This window comes from Alnus glutinosa, chromosome 10, assembly GCF_958979055.1.
Source record: "Alnus glutinosa chromosome 10, dhAlnGlut1.1, whole genome shotgun sequence".
Lineage (NCBI taxonomy): Eukaryota > Viridiplantae > Streptophyta > Magnoliopsida > Fagales > Betulaceae > Alnus > Alnus glutinosa.
The window spans coordinates 23324948-23343178 of record NC_084895.1 but is presented as its reverse complement, the minus strand read 5'-3'; positions in this window follow the sequence as shown (position 1 = coordinate 23343178).

Genomic DNA, 18231 nt, shown 5'->3' with positions numbered 1-18231 from the left:
GATCATTTTTCCAATAGAGTCCTTATAAAATTACAAATTTATTCTCAAATTCAAAGGTTAAAATAAAATTTAAAATATAAAACCAAAGAAAAAAAAAATGATTTTAAAGTGGCCGATCCACCTTTATAGGCCTCGGAGGTGTTCAACCTAGTAGCAGTGGCCAACCACTTCCAAACCATTTTTTAATTATTTTTTTTGTTAGGGTAAAATTGTAGCTTTATAAGGGCTATATAAAAAAATGGCCAAATTTACACAATGGATAATTTTGTTACAGAGGGATGTTACATGAATTTATAAATTCATGGGTTAAATACTTTTTTGGTTCATGTGCATTACGTTTTTATTAAACTACTTCCTCAGTTTTTTAAAATTACAAAAATAATTATTGTTTTCACCGTTTATCTTTTACTCATTTTGTCTATATTCCATTAAAAAAAATTAATGAATTCTCTGACAAATGTGCAAGTTGCCATGTAAGACCAATTAAACAATGTCATGTGTCCATTATTGCCACATCCGCACATCACTTAAAAGAAAAAAAGGTGGCTTTTTGCTAGGTTGGAGATGGGGGAAATCCAATCCTACAAGTGGGGGTCGCAGGGAACCCCATCCTTGACCAGTCGACATTGTGCAGGGTGGAATGTCCACCTTGACCCAACATGTTGCGTGTTGGGTGGTAGGCGGGAACGACCCCAACCTCGATGACTACATTTTTTTTAAGTGATATGTTGATGTAGCAATAATGGCACGTAACAGTATTTTATTAGTTTTACGTGGTAAAGAATCCGTTAATTTTTATAATGGATTATGGACGGAAAAAATAAAATGATAAACGATGAAAGGACGCTTTTAAAAACCAAGAGAGCAATTTGATAAAAACATACTAGAAATGCTACACTTACACCCATTCTCCACTCTCATTTTTTTACACCCCGACATGGCAACAGCATTTGCACTACTTTCTTTTTCTTTTTTTTCTTTTTTTTTTTTTTTTTTTTTTCAACCCAGATATTTCTGCCATTTTTCCCTTCTCTCTACCACCCTCTTTCTCACATTCCCATCCCTCTCCACCACATCAAGGTAAAAATGCTCTTGCCACGTCAGGGTGTAAAAAAGGGGAGTAGAGAATGGGTGTAAGGGTAGCATTTCCCAAAATATAAAGCACAAGGATTCAAAAAATTATTTAACCCATAATTCATTTTGAGATAAAATTTTAATTTTTTAATTTTTTAATTTTTTTTTTTAAGGTAAAAATGGTGACTTGGGGGAAGCTCCCCAAGCCCTAACGTATTATGCAGCTCCGCCAGTAGTTTGTAGGTAATTAAAGAAACGAGTTAAGGAGGGTTACTGTGCATGGCATGCTGAGTGCACAACGTGTGAAGTTGGCAATGAGACGCACTATGTGGTGAGCACGCGCCACCTCCTCCACGGTGTCGAACGTGCCCAGACCCGATACGGCCAAGTATATATCTTGCCCGCCTCGGCACAGAAACGTTGCGAAATGGAAACGAACTCGAGTGTTCGGGCTTCACAATAACTCCCTCGCCCCTGAAACAAAAGTTTCTTAGATCCCCCACCGGCGTCACTCCCTCACGAAGCGGAAGCACCACTGGAGGAAGAATACCCCAAGGCCCAAGCTAGGCACATTCATTCAAAAACCAAAAGGATACCAGCAAAACACAGTAAAACACCATCAAAAAAAAAAAAACGACACTCCGGAACAACATCACGACACTAATCAGATTTATAGACAAGGAAATACTATAGGAGAAAGTAGCCGGCGCAGACGGGTTACTTTGCCGATCAGTTGCCTGCGGGCAAGACGACCGAAAGCTCTAGACCGGTCTCTTCGGGGTACTCCGCCGGAGGTAGACGTGGCGGTTGAACAGTAGCTCGACCAGCAAGTTGAGCAGCAGCAGCAGCGTGTTGGTTACGCATGAAGTAATTGGCCAACTTCTTAATTAGGAGCACAGTGATGACCAACACGAAGATTTTAACCGAATCGCCCTTCGCAAGGTCGTACCCATGGGAGCTCTGTGGGCTTATGGGGGCAGGAGGAGGAGCACCGTAAGCTTCCATTGTCGTCGTTGATGATGCGGGGACGTGAACTTTCAGGTCTCAGAGTTACAGGCCTTTATATATAACATGCGAAGCAGATGACTCATTGGCCGGAGGAACCTTATAAGAACCTTCGCTCCCATGGATTTTCACTTTTTCTTTTTCTCTTTCGTAACGAGCTACAGAAGAGTTATCTGACATCTGTTATTCTATTTCTTTTTTTTTTCTTTTTTTTTTTTGAGAAAATTCTATTTCTAACTAAGTCACCATGAAGGGAGTACGGGAGTACCCGTATGGGTTTTTCTACCGGATTCAGATCCACGTAAGAATTGACGCGTTAATTTTTTTTTTACAATCTAGGCCGTTAAACGAATCTAACGGTCTAGAACATGCCACCTACCAAATTTATTTTCCTTTTCCCTCCCAGGGGTTCCCCGCCCACTCCCCGCTCCCCACTCTATCGTCCGAGTTCCTGTCTCTCTCATCCACAATTTCTTTTAGAATTTTGAAATAGAGAGGATGTTTTTCATTTAGTTAAATAGGGAAGGTATAATTATCTTTACACATTTTTACAGACAATTATTCTTTCTATTTAATCCACTCCATTTGATCATGTCAAATGGAGAGGATCCTTGTCCTTTCTTCCGAGTCCCTGTGCATCTTGTGGGTCGTTGTCACTTGTCATAAACAAATCAGGCCTCCAATTTCTGATCCTTTGATTCCTTTCGTAAGTAATAAGTCCCACCTCTCCTTAAAGGATTAGGTTGTGGGTTTTATTGATTTCATTCAAATTTGACACCCTTATGCGTACTTGCTTCATGCAGCGGCGGAGGAGCAAAGATTTTAGTTGGGGGTCAAGATTTTTTTTATATATATAGTTACTTGAAATAGCAATTTAGATATTAAAAAAATTAATTTAAATGAACAATCTAAATATAAAAGCTTAATTAATCTAAACATCCTCCTCTCATGCAAATTTGTGCCTTCTCTCCCGACTCTTATTTGTCGTAGCTATTTACATGGCAGAATTAAAGTATATAATTGTGAGATATTATTTATAAGGTTTATTTGACCAAATAAAGTTGAGTTACCCGTGAATTTTCTAAGTGATCTCTTTTAATTATTTGTTTGAATTTTTTTAAATTTAAACAAATAATTTAAGAGAATTCTAATCCATATTAAGCCATATTGCTCTTACTTTAATTGTTGTGACAATGAAGTGGTTGGCTTTCAATAGCTCCGTCTGGAATTATGGTGAGTGAATTTGGAAGTGTTAGGGGAAGTGGGAAGCGGGTCCCACTGATGACCAAATTTAGAGGACCCACGGGTTTTTCACTTTTTTCTTTTCGTAACGAGCTACTAAAGAGTAAGAGACATGTTACATGCACATCACTTATACATCTTTTACACATCACTTTTTTAAATCAACTATTGGATCTGTAGGACCCACGTATGAATTTTTATGGGTCCTACAAATTCAATGATTAATTTAAAAAAAAAATAATGTATAAAAGATGTACAATGAATGTGTAAAAATTATTTCTCAAAAGAGTAATATGTTATCTGTTATTCTATTTCTTTTTTGAGAAAATTCTATTTCTTACCAAGTCGTCATCAATTCTTACCAAGTCATCATGATTCATGAATGGAGTACCGGAGTAGCTTAGTACTCATACGGGAGTACCCGTAGGATCAGGATCTCCTTAAATTCTTTGTCCGAATTTGATATAATTCGGGCAGGTTGTTGTGAGTAAGCATTTATGAGATTCACCTGACCGGATAAGCAGTTGGGCAGTCCAACTTTTATTTGGTCAGGTGGGTCTCATAAATGCTCACTCACAACTACCTACCCGAATTCTATCAAATTCGGGCAAAAAATTTGAGGGGATCCTAATTAGTACCCGTATGAGTTTTTCTAACAGATTCAAATCCCCGTAAGAATTGCCGTGTTAATTTTTTTTACAATCCAGGCCGTTTAACGAATCTAACGGTCTAGAAGAGATAACAGTCCAAATTTTTTTTCTTTTCCCTCCCGCGGCCCCACACAAAATATTTTTTTGCCGAGTTTGAACTACTTTTTCTTTAGAAATGACTCATAATTCTATTGTAGTACGTCCTATCATGGTAACTCATTCAAGAGATAAGGTCACTTCAATTTCAAATTCATTTTCGTGGATAACCTCTTTTTGTTTTCTTTAAATAAAACAAACTTAAAAAATAATAAATTCTAGCTAACCATTTGACGCGGACAAGAAAGTTCGAATTCGATCTTGACTGTTCATTGGAGCAAAATATATATATATATATACTTGCTTTAATGGCGGAGCTGAAATTTTAGTCGTGGGTTCAAGATTTTTTTTTTTTTTTTTTTTATATATATGATTTAAAAAAAAGAACCTAAAGTTGAAGAAAAATTAATTAAAAATATTAAGAATATAACTATTGAAATAAATAAACAATTCAATAAAATTTAATTATTAATTAAAACATATAAATGTAACTTACAGTTTATTTTGTTACGCTTAACGTATTTAAAATTTGATTGGAGATCAATAAAATTATTGTTCTCTATAATTTTAAATAACTATAATTATATATATAAAATACAATTAAAATATGTAAGAAAAACTACATATATTCATAAATAATTAAATATAAAATTAATTATCAAAAATAGCAATTTATATATTAAAAAAATTAATTTAAATGAACAGGCTAAATATAAAAAGCTTAATTAATGTAAAGTTTTGATTATATACCTGAAAATTTTTAAGAAATAGTGGGAAGAAATTTTTTAAGAAATATTCGCAAAATGAGGCTTAGAAAATAAAATTATGGCCTTGTTTGAAATCCCCATTCCCCTTCCCTCCCCTTCCCTTCACTTCACTTCTCCCAAAAAATATCAATTTCAAAATATTCTTACTTTTTTCACTTTTTATATCACATCAACACTTTTTTTATTACTTTTTAAATAAAAAACTCACTATAATACAAATTTTTCTCACTTTTTCATATAAATTATTTCAACTTTATATCACATCAATCATATTTTTTAATCATTAAAAAAAAGTCCAAAGGAAAAAGAAAGAGAAAAGGAATTTCAAAAAGGGCCTATGTTTGACAATTTGGCAAATCAGAATTAAAGTTGGCGTCACTTTTCAGAGTTTGACAATTTGAAAATTCATAGTAAAAGTTGCACGTTTTCGTCTCGATTGACGTGAAACCGTATGCCCAAAAGGTTGCTTAAGTGCACAGATTCCAAAAAAAGAAAGAACGGATTTAAGAGTAATGGTAGGAAGGGTCCCGGAAAGGGCCTTTGGGTGATTTTTCTACAACTTTTTGTGGTTGTAGAAAAAGTTGCCACTCGTATCATGGCTGATTTTGGCTACAAATTGACTTTTTTTTTTTTTTTTTTTTTTTGAAAAAGCCAACACTTGCAACCATGATTTATGTTAGATTATTAATTCAACCAATGCTTAGTCTTTTTCTTCTCGTTCATTGTATTAGGAGCCCTTGACTATGTATTGTGTTTGACTATGTATTGTGTTGAACTTATTGTCCTTGTAAACTAGGATTGCTTTATGTAGAGAACCAATTTAAAAATAGGTGTAAGAAAGTTTAAGCGGTCAGCAAAAAGTAGAGGATTGTGATGTAAATGACATTTTGATGCTCTCTTTTGATGTATGTGTGTGTAATGATTATCTTATTTGTTAGTAGACAAAGATGAGTGATCCATCCTACAATACATACTCATGAGAAAGTATTGCCAGTGACAGCTCAATTTGCTAATTATAAGTTAAGTACTTCTTGATTTTGAGTATAAAATTGAGCCTTTGTTCATCATAGAAAGTTTACTAATTTTGATTATATTTGTAGCATGGTTGTGCATGTAAATATTTTGATTGGATTAATGATCCTTCTATTTGCGAGCATGGCAAAAGAGTTTTGAACCGGTTGAAGGATAAATACATGTGCCTAAAAGATGAAAAAGAAAGGCTACATGTTGCAGTTGCGAAGGGCGATATAGTGGAAAAGGAAAAATGCAAGTGCAAAGAAGAGATGGAAATGGAAGTTGCCGAATGTCGAATGAAGTTGGCAGTTGAAATAGAGTAAATGTGTTTTTCTTTTATCCATAAAATTTTGTTTAGCATTATATGTCACTAGAATATAGTGAAATTTTTATGTTATAATGGAGAAGCACTACAAGTGTTGTTGAATGTCATTATAAGCATACAAGTGTTGGATGCCATCGTAATGTTGCTTTTGCTTATATGGAATGTATCTTGGGTGTTTGGTTTGCTAGTTAATGACTTCGGCCTTCTAAAATGTCTGTGTAGTTTATACAGTTCTCTATATACCTCGTGTGCGTGTATGTTTAAGTGATCCTTGGCAGAACCTTTTTATTGGGTTTTCTACAATACCAATTCTTGACCAACCATCGTGATGATCATATCATAAAAAAACCTTAAAGTAGCATACAGCCCAGCAGGACCAACAAAAGTCTAAACCTAATTATACCCAAAGTGACAACAGCAGGCCGGAGCATCAATTTCAACAGTATTTGAGAATCAAGAGCATTTGCAAGCACATCACTATGTGCATTTGCATTCAATTACATGTAAAAGATGAGTACATGAAAGCCAATGCAAATCAACTATTTCTGAGATATAAACATGCGACAAAATTGAATGGATCCAAAATATACACAACCTATAAAAGTAGAATGAAAGCCAATGCAAATCAATCGAAAGTGAATCTAATCTCACTTGCTCCATATATCAACAATGAAGTACAATGGATCCAAAATATTCACCACCTATAAAAGGATTCAAAATATACACCACCTGTAAAAGCATTTCTCAACAAAACAGAATCCAAAGAATTTGTACACCCTCAATCGTTTTGTTACGCACAGAAACAGTTACTAACAGCCTCTACATCCATTGCCAACAACCAGTAAGCCAAAAGGGCTTCAAGATAAACAAAAAAAACTGCAGCTTTTGTTCTGTATATTCCCCAAGTCAGCAACCCAATCACTTTTAACCAAGTCAGCAACTCCATCACTTTTGTTCTGTATATTCCCCAACTTCGTTCAGATCCAAGATTCAATGACATATATGTTCACAATTTTATTTTATTATTTTTTTTTTTTTTTTTGATAAGTGCATATATGTTCACAAAATTACAAACAGTTTTTAGATTTCAACACAGCAGCATCAAATTCGAGCAAGAATATCACTTGAAAATAACATGTAAGGATATCTTAGACAATAGCAACAATGGAATATCAACTTTACAAGTAATGCATAAAAATCTAAAACTACCAGGAAGTAAATATTGATTTCAACCATCAACCCTTAGTTTCAACATTTTCAATGCTTAATATTGATTTCATATGCAAACATGCACTACAAGACTATTTTGTATAGCCTGGTTCACATAGTCTCAGTAATGACCATAAAGAAGCAAATTTAAAGTCATTCTCGCACATGAAGAGACTCAAGACATAATAAGTAATACATAGACTAAATGAATAAATAAAGGGGAAAAAAGCCAAATATATATATATATATATATATATATATATATATATATATATATATATATATATATATATATATATATATATATATATATATATATTGTTTTGGGAGCACCGGATTAGCTTAGTACTCATACGGGAGTACCCGTATGAGTTATTCTAACGGATTCAGATCCACGTAAGAATTGCCGAGTTAATTTTTTTTACAATCTGGGCCGTTAAACGAAGTAGGTGGCATCTAATCGAGGATAACAGTCTTGGGCCTTGTTTGAAATCCCCATTCCCCTTCCCTCCCCTTCTCCCAAAAAATATCAATTTCAAAATATTCTTACTTTTTTCACTTTTTATATCACATCAACACTTTTTTTATTACTTTTTAAATAAAAACCTCACTACAATACAAATGTTTCTCACTTTTTCAAATTATTTCAACTTTATATCACATCAATCATATTTTTTAATCATTAAAAAAAAATTTCAAAGGAAAAGGAAAGGGAAAGGGAATTTCAAACGGGCTCAAATTTTTTCTTTTCTTTTCCCTCCCACGGCCCCACACAAAATCTGTTTTGCCCCGCCACTCTATCGTACAATTCCCTGTCGCTCTCATCCACGTTTTCTTATTGGTTGTCTCCCTTGTGATAGAAAAACTCGGCCTCCAATTTCTGATCCTTTCGTAAGTCTCGCCTCTCTTTACAGTATTAGGTCGTGGGTTTGATTGATTTCGTTCACATTTGACACCCTCATTCACGTTTGACACCCATTTTGTGTACTTGCTTAGTGGTGGACTTAGGATTTTGGTCGATGGGTCAATTTTTTTTTTTTTAATATATAATTTTTTTTAAAAAAAAGTTAAAGCTGAAGAAAATTTGATTAAAAATATTAAGAATATAACTAATGAAATAAATAAACAATTTAATAAAATTTAATAATTATTTAAAACATATAAATGTAACTTACAATTTATTTTATCACGCTTAGTATATTTAGAATTTGATTAGAGCTCAATAAAATTATTGTTGTTCTCTATAATTTCAAGTAACTATATATATATATATATATATATATATATATATATATATATATATATATATATATATATATATATATATATATATATATATATATATATATATATATATATATATATATTTTAATACAATTAAAATATGTAAGCAAAATTACATATATTCATAAATAATTAAATATAAAATTAATTATCAAAAATAGCAATTTAGATATTAAAAAAATTAATTTAAATGAACAATCTAAATATAGAAGCTTTATTAATGTAAAGTTTTGATTATATACCTGAAATTTTTTAAGAAATATTCGCAAATGAGGCTTAGAAAATAAAATTATGTTTGACAATTTGGCAAATCAAAATTAAAGTTGGCGTCACTTTCAGAGTTTGGCAATTTGGAAATTCAAAGTAAAAGTTGCACTTTTTCGTCCCCGTTGACGTGTTGCCATAATGCCATATGCCATATGCCCAAAATTGGGTAATGCTACTTTTTCAGTGGTTAACCCAACACTTTTTATTAAAAAAAAAAAAAAAAAAAAAGAAACAAAATTGGATTTTGCTTGTCGGAACACGCACAGTTTTGTAGACGATGTAAGATTCTATCTGTACAAATAATCGTCACTTTTAAAGTTATCTCCAAGAAAATGTTCATTATTTTACTTGTTGTTAGTGTTAGGCGTGAATGTCAATAACAAAAATACAGAGAAAATTATTTACCTCTCTTTGTGGGTTGGTCCCACATGGTCCACCCAACGGTTAGTTCTCTATTTTGATATTTCCATTTCATAGCATTTTAGTTTTTTATTTTTGGAAAAAAAAACTGAAGGCTGCAGTTTGTTCTCTTTTATACATGTCTTAATAAATCTAAATTTAATTTTGTTCCATTTCATAGCATTTTAATTTTTTTTTTTGGTCAATACAGCTGTAATTTGCCATAGATGATGGACGATTTAGCATGTTAGTCTTGTAGACTAGAAAGATATATCTCCGCACATTTTATTTTTAAATTTATTATTGAATTTTATAAATTCAGTTGATTTAAAATGTAATTGTATGGAGATATATAAATGATTTATATGTATCATTGATCTTAATAAAAATGCCAATTTTTTAACAGGGATAATTGCACCATTAGTCCCTGTGGTATGCCATAATTATTTTTCACTTCTTATAGTTTAAAAAATTCATGGGAGGTCATTGTGGTAAGCAATAATTACAAAACGATCTATGGCATCAAATTCCTTTAAAATTTTTGACAGATTCTGTTAAATGTCACGTAAGCGCCACGTCAAACCAATAAAAATGCAACACGTGTCCATCTTAATAAAAATAAATAAATAAATATACTTATTTTTTAAAAAAAAAAAATTCAAAAAAAAAAAAAACAAAAACAAAAAAGCAAAGGGTGGCCGGGGGTGGCCCTTGGTCCAGGGGTGGCCCAAAGGATGATATTAATTAAAAAGACACAACTATATATATACAAAAAAATCAATTAATTAACTCATCAGTAACATCTACATTACACAGGCAAAGCATTTCCAAGAGGACCGGGATTCAGTATTTCATGTTTTCACCACTTCAAATTTAATTTTCAAGTTTCTAACATTTTTAGGCTAACGTCTTAACTCTTCTAAGAAGGAACATGAACAAAATGCTGCATTAAACTTTTTTTAACAAAACGCTCCGTTTCATTACCGTATTCAATTGTCCAGTTTACATCAAGGCACATTCTAATATTTCTCCTATTAGTGGTAGTAGTTATATTAGCCTTCACTTTAAATGCTTTTGTAATCTGATTGACCAAATTGTCCTACAAATTTGGAGGAAATTTGTATCCTTTAAATGGCATGATGTCTTGAATTACAATTTAAATATTGTAGCTCTTACCTATTTGATATTTTTCAACTTATAGTTTCTCAAGCGAAGGCAAAGATGGTTATGTACGTTTACATCACTTTGGCCCCGATTACTTCCACATCAAGATCTAGATTTGGAGCATAAAACTTTCACATTGATTGAACGGTGTGGCTGTTTAATGCCACCCAACAGAGAAGCTTGGCTTGGAAATTGGAAAGTGTAATGATGTTATCACTTGGGATGATTTTCTCACACAAGTATCCCCACTGAAAATGTCAACAATTGAGATATACAGTGATCGACTTGAGAATGATTTCCCTACTTGAAGGTTTATTATTATTATTATTATTTATTTTTTGAAGTCATCTATTACAATTAGAATTGAGCTTTGGAAGTTCTTGGAAGTAAACTTTATTTTCCTTCTGTGGCAGTAATTTTGTAGCGTAGGTGTTGGATGAAGCAAATGCTTAATATTTTGCTTGTTGGAACACGTACAATTTTGTAGACGATGTAAAATTCTATCCGTACAGATAATCGTCGTTTTTAAAGTTATCTCCAAGAAGATGTTCATTATTTTACCCGTTGTTAGTGTTTGTGGTGAATGTCAACAACAAAAACACAGTGAAAATTATTTACCTCTCTTTGTGCAAATTAAATAGTCAATCTAACACCAAAATATCAACTCACCAAAAACAATGCAGAGAAATAAATCAAACAACGCACAAGTAAGACACTAAGATTTGTACGTGGAAAACCTTCCGGTGTGAAAGGAAAAACCACGAGACCTAGTCCAGTTAAAACTTTCACTATCAACAATAATGGGCTTACAAATGTCTTCTTTGAAACAATATATAGAGGTTATCACCAAATCAAAAATACACACATTCTTAGATTAAAACATAAATTCATCATTTCAATAGTGGATAATTATTTCAACAAGAACAAAGAAAGCTCTCCCCAAGTAGGGATGAACAACCAAACAACTGGAGAGAAAATCCAACTATCGACACTAGTCAATACGTAGCTCGATCTCGTCGTCAGGAGTAGCATCAAAATTTCATCAAAATCAAACCATAAACGATCCTCCAATTTCTATCAGAAATGGCTAAATAGAAAATTATATTTTTCTCCTTTTCTCTCACGTACTGTTTGCTCGAAGTCGAAGCCCTCCTCAAAACTAGATTCTTTTCACACACTGTCTCAGATGAACTGCAAGCCTTTCTTTTATTTTATTTTATTTTATTTTATTTTTTCTTTTCATTTTTGGTCGCAAATCACGCACACAATGCTTGTTGCCAGCAGAAACGGAGGCGTCATCCGACATAGTCCATCGAACAGTTAGCTCTCTATTTTGATATTTCCAATATTTCATAGCATTTTAGTTTTTTATTTTTGAAAAAAAAAAAAAAATGAAGGCAGCAGTTTGTTGTCTTTGATACATTTCTTACTAAATCTAAATTTAAGTTTGTTCCAATATTTCATAGCATTTTTATATCTCCTCCGCACATTTTATTTTTAAATTTATTATTGGATTTATGAGACATATATTGAAATTTATAAATTAGGTTGATTTAAAAGTACTTAATTGTGTAGAGATAATTAATAGGAGATTTATACGTATCATTGCTCTTAATAAAAATGCCAATTTTCTAATTATAAGAACCCTATATATATATATATACAGAACTGACGCCTGATCGACGTGGATAAATATTACCAAGGGATCGGAGTGAGCTTTTTGCCCTACAAAAGTTTTCTGGAGGTACCCGATTTGCGGGACGTACAAAAAAGGGCCAATAATATTTTGGGAGATGATTGGGGTACAACTCCTTTGTACAACTTGGGCACAACCCACTCACAATGAGGTGGGGCACATACACATGGGCCCCACCTCATTGTAAGTGGAGATTGTGTCAAAGTTGTGATGGGATTGTATATTTATCATTTCCCTAATATTTTTGTGCCCAAATGCGCTCATTTGCACACTTAAATAAATAAAATATATCACCAGACGTACGCGTCTAAAAAAGATCATCTTTGTAAGGGTAAAAGCCTAAAAAGGAAACTTTTGCACAACATAATAAGCATGTAGTAATTTTATATAACTATGAAACGTACGAATATTAGAGCAAAAGTTTATTATAAAATCAGATTCTCGATCAATGGGCTTCTTGGGTCTTCCCACCCACGCGCGTGCGCATGTTGGTATCACAACCACTTTGTAGAATGTAGGTAAAGAAACGAGTTAAGGAGGGTTACTTTGCATGCCTCGCTCAGTGCCAAACGTGCATGTGAAGTTGGCACACTATGTGGTGAGCACGCGCCACCTCCTCCACGGTGTCGAACGTGCTCAGACCCGATACGGTCAAGTATCTTGCCCGTCTCGGCACAAAAACGTTTCGAAATGGAAACGAACTCGTGTGTTCGGGCTTCACAATAACTCCCTCGCCCTTGAAAGGCTGAAACAAAAGTTTCTTAATCCCCCATTGCCACTCCCTCACGAAGCAGAAGCACCACTGGAGGAACTAGAAAGAATACCTCGAGGCCCAAGGCACATTCATTCAAAAACCAAAAGAATACCAGGAAAACACAGTAAAACACCATATATATTCATTAAAAAAAAAAAAAAAAAAAAGGAAAGAAAGAAACAACACTCTAGAAAAACATGACGACGAAATACATTATAATTCATACATTCAGACTAATCAGATTTAGAGACAAGGATATACGATAAGAGAAAGTAGCCGGCGCAGACAGGCTAGGGTTACTTTGCCAGTCAGTTGCCTGCGGGCAAGACGACCGAAAGCTCCAGACCGGTCTCTTCGGGGTACTCCGCCGGAGGTAGACGTGGCGGTTGAACAGTAGCTTGGCCAGAAAGTTGAGCAGCAGCAGCGTGTTGGTTACGCATGAAGTAAATGGCCAACTTCTTAATTAGGAACACAGTGATGACCAACCCGAAGATTTTAACCAAATCGCCAAGGTCGTACCCATGGGAGCTCTGTGGGTTTATGGGGGCGGGAGGAGGAGCACCGTAAGTTTCCATTGTCGTCGTTGATGATGCGGGGCGTGAAGTTTCAGGTCTCAGAGTTACAGGCCTTTATATATAACATATGAAGCAGATGACTCATTGCCCGGAGGAACCTTATAAGAACCTTCGTTCCCATGTTTTTTCACTTTTTCTTTTTCGTAACGAGCTACTAAAGATCAAGTGATCTGTTATCTGTTATTCTATTTCTTTTTTTTCTTTTTCCCTTTTGAGAAAATTCTATTTCTGACTAAGACTCCCTACCAGATTCAGATCCACGTAAGAATTGACGTGTTCATTATTTTTACAATCTAGGCCGTTAAATGAATCTTAACGGTCTAGAACATGCCACCTACTAAAACGTAGGTGGAATCAATCGAAAAGAGTCCAAATTCTTTTCCTTTTTCCCTCCCACGGCCCCACTCAACTCATGTGAGCAAAATCTTTTTGTCCCCCCCCCCCCGTCCTATCATTCGAGTCCCCGTCGCTCTCATCCACGATTTCTTCTGGGTCCCTGTTTATTTTGTGGGTTGTCAATTGTCATAGACAAACCAGGCCACCATTTTCTGATCCTTTGATTCCTTTCATATGTGATAAGTCTCACCTCTCCTTACAGTATTAGGTTGTGGGTTTTATTGATTTCATTCAAATTTGACACCCATATGCGTACTTGTTTCATGCAGTGGCGGAGGAGCAAAGATTTTAGTTGACGGGGTCAAGATTTTATATATATATATATATATGATTAAAAATAAAAAGAAACTAAAGCTAAAGAAAAATTGATTAAAAATATTAAGAATATAACTAATGAAATAAATAAACAATTTAATAAAATTTAATTTTTATTTAAAACATATAAATGTAACTTATAATTTATTTTGTCACGCTTAGTATATTTAGAATTTGATTAGAGTTTAATAAAATTATTGTTGTTCTCTATAATTTCAAGTAATACAATTAAAATATGTAAGAAAAACATCATATATTCATAAATAATTAAATATAAAACTAATTATCAAAAATAGCAATTTAGATATTAAAAAAATTGATTTAAATGAACAATTTGAATATAAAAGCTTAATTAATCTAAATATCCTCCTCTCATACAAATTTGTGCCTTCTCTCCCTACTCTTATTTGTCATAGCTATTTACATGATAGAATTCAAGTATATAATTGTGAGATATTATTTATAAGGTTTATTTGACCAAATAATGTTGAGTTACCTGTGAATCTTATAAGTGATCTCTTTTAATTACTTGTCTGAATTTTTTTAAATTTAGACAAATAATGAAAGAAAAGTCTTATTCATTTTAAGTCGCATTGCTCTTCCTTTAATTGTTGTGACAATGAAGTGGTTGGTTTTCAATAGCTCAATCTATAGGTTTTGTAGAGGCCTATTAGATTCCGTCTGAAATTATGGTGAGTGAATTTGGAAGTGTTAGGGGAAGTGGGAAGCGGGTCGCACTTATGACCAAATTTAGAGGACCCATTGGTTTTTCACTTTTTCCTTTTCGTAACGAGCTACTAAAGAGTAAGGGGTTTGATTCCTACACTTTACCGGTACAATAATTGCACAATACCCTTTCACATGGGGGTGGGCTCCACAAACTGGGCTCCACCTCTATATAAGAGAGTGTTGTGTAATTGTTGTGGTGGTGGTATTGTAAATCTATCATTTTTCAAAGAGTAATCTGTTATATGTTATTGTATTTCTTTTTTGAGAAAATTCTATTTCTTACCAATTCGTCATCAATTCTTACCAAGTCATCATGATTCATGAAGGGAGTACCGGAGTAGCTTAGTACTCATACGGGAGTACCCGTATGAGTTATTCTAACGGATTCAGATCCCCGTAAGAATTGCCGTGTTAATTTTTTTTACAATCCAGGCCGTTTAATGAATCTAACGGTCTAGAAGAGATAACAGTCCAAAAAAAATTTCTTTTCCCTCCCGCGGCCCCACACAAAATATTTTTTTGCCGAGTTTGAACTACTTTTTCTTTAGAAATGTCTCATAATTCTATTGTAGTACGTCCTATTATGGTTACTCATTCAAGAGATAGGGTCACTTTAATTTCAAATTTATTTTCGTGGAAAACCTCCTTCTTTTTTCTTTTTTCTTTTTTCTTTTTTTTTTTTTCTTTTTTCTTTAAACAAAACAAACTTAAAAAGAATAAATTCTAGCTAACCATTTGACACAGTCAAGAAAGTTTGAATTCGATCTTGATTGTTCATTGGAGCAATATACCATATATACCTGTGTACTTGCTTAAGTGGCGGAGCTGGAATTTTAGTCGGGGGTTCAAGATTTTTTTATTTTTTTTATATATATGATTTTTTTTTTTTTTTAAAAAAAAAAAAAAGAACCTAAAGTTGAAGAAAAATTGATTAAAATTATTAAGAATATAACTATTGAAATAATATTTAAAACATATAAATGTAACTTACAATTTATTTTGTCACGCTTAACGTATTTAGAATTTGATTGGAGCTCAATAAAATTATTGTTCTCTATAATTTCAAATAACTATAATTATATATATATATATATATATATATATATATATAATACAATTAAAATATGTAAGAAAAACTACATATATTCATAAATAATTAAATATAAAATTAATTATCAAAAATAGCAATTTTGATATTAAAAATAATAATTTAAATGAACAGCCTAAATATAAAAGCTTATTTAAATGTAAAGTTTTGATTATATACCTGAAATTTTTTAAGAAATAGTGGGAAGAAATTTTTTAAGAAAGATTTGCAAATGAGGCTTAGAAAATAAAAATTATGTTTCACAATTTGGCAAATCAGAATTAAAGTTGGCGTCACTTTTCAGAGTTTGACAATTTGGAAATTCATAGTAAAAGTTGCACGTTTTCGTCTCGATTGACGTGAAACCGTATGCCCAAAAGGTTGCTTAAGTGCACAGATTCCAAAAAAAGAAAGAACGGATTTAAGAGTAATTGTAGGGAGGGGACGCCCTTTCTGCGAAGGAAAGGGCCTTGGGTGATTTTTCTACAACTTTTTGTGGTTGTAGAAAAAGTTACCACTCGTATCATGGCTGCTACAAAATGACTTTTTTTTTTTTTTTTTTTTTTTTTTTTTTTAAAAAACCGACACTTGCAACCATGATTTATGGTAGATTATTAATACAACCAATGCTTAGTCTTTTTCTTCTCGTTCATTGTGATTAGGAGCCTTTGACCATGTATTGTGTTGAACTTATTGTCCTTCTAAACTAGGACTGCTTTATGTAGAGAACCAATTTAAAGATAGGTGTAAGAAAGTTTAAGCAGTCAGCAAAAAATAGAGGATTGTGTTGTAAATGAACATTTTGATGCTCTCTTTTGATGTGTGTGTGTGTGTTTTTTTTGTGTGTATGTGTGTAATGATTATCTTATTTGTTAGTAGACAAAGATGAGTGATCCATCCTACAATACATACTCATAAGAAAGTATTGCTAGTGACAGCTCAATTTGCTAATTATAAGTTAAGTACTTTTTGATTTTGAGTATAAAATTGAGCCTTTGTTCATCATAGAAAGTTTACTAATTTTGATTATATTTGTAGCATAGTTGTGCATGTAAATATTTTGATTGGATTAATGATTCTTCTATTTGCGAGTATGACAAAAGAGTTTTGAACCGGTTGAAGGATAAATACATGTACCTAAAAGATGAAAAAGAAAGGCTACATGCTGCAATTGCAAAGGGCGATATAGTGGAAAAGGAAAAATACAAGTGCAAAGAAGAGATGGAAATGGAAGTTGCCGAATGTCGAATGAAGTTGGCAGTTGAAATAGAGTAAATGTGTTTTTCTTTTATCCATAAAATTTTGTTTAGCATTATATGTCACTAGAATATAGTGAAATTTTTATGTTATAATGTTGAATAATGGAGAAGCACTACAAGTGTTGTCGGATGTCATTATAAGCATACAAGTGTTGGATGCCACCGTAATGTTGCTTTTGCTTATATGGAATGCATCTTGGGTGTTTGGTTTGCTAGTTAATGACTTCAGCCTTCTAAAATGTTTGTATAGTTTATACAATTCTCTATATACCTCATGTGCGTGCATGTTTAAGTGATCCTTGGTAGAACCTTTTTATTGGGTTTTCTACAATACCACTTCTTGACTAACCATCGTGATGATCATATCATAAAAAAACCTAATTATACCCAAAGTCTAAACCTAATTATACCCAAAGTCTAAACCTAATCATACAGCCCAGCAGGACCAACGAAAGTCTAAACCTAATTATAACCAAAGTGACAACAGCAGGCCGGAGCATCAATTTCCACAGTACTTGAGAACCAAGAGCATTTGCAAGCACATCACTATGTGCATTTGCATTCAATTACATGTAAAAGATGAGTACATGAAAGCCAATGCAAATCAACTATTTCTAAGATATAAACATGCAACAAAATTGAATGGATCTAAAATATACACCACCTATAAAAGCAGAATGAAAGCCAATGCAAATCAATCGAAAGTGAATCTACTCCCACTTGCTCCATATATCAACAATGAAGTACAATGGATCCAAAATATACACCACCTATAAAAGGATCCAAAATATACACCACCTATAAAAGCATTTCTCAACAAAACAGAATCCAAAGAATTTGTACACCCTCAATCGTTCTGTTACACACAGAAACAGTTACTAATAGCCTCTACATCCACTGCCAACAACCAGTAAGCCAAAAGGG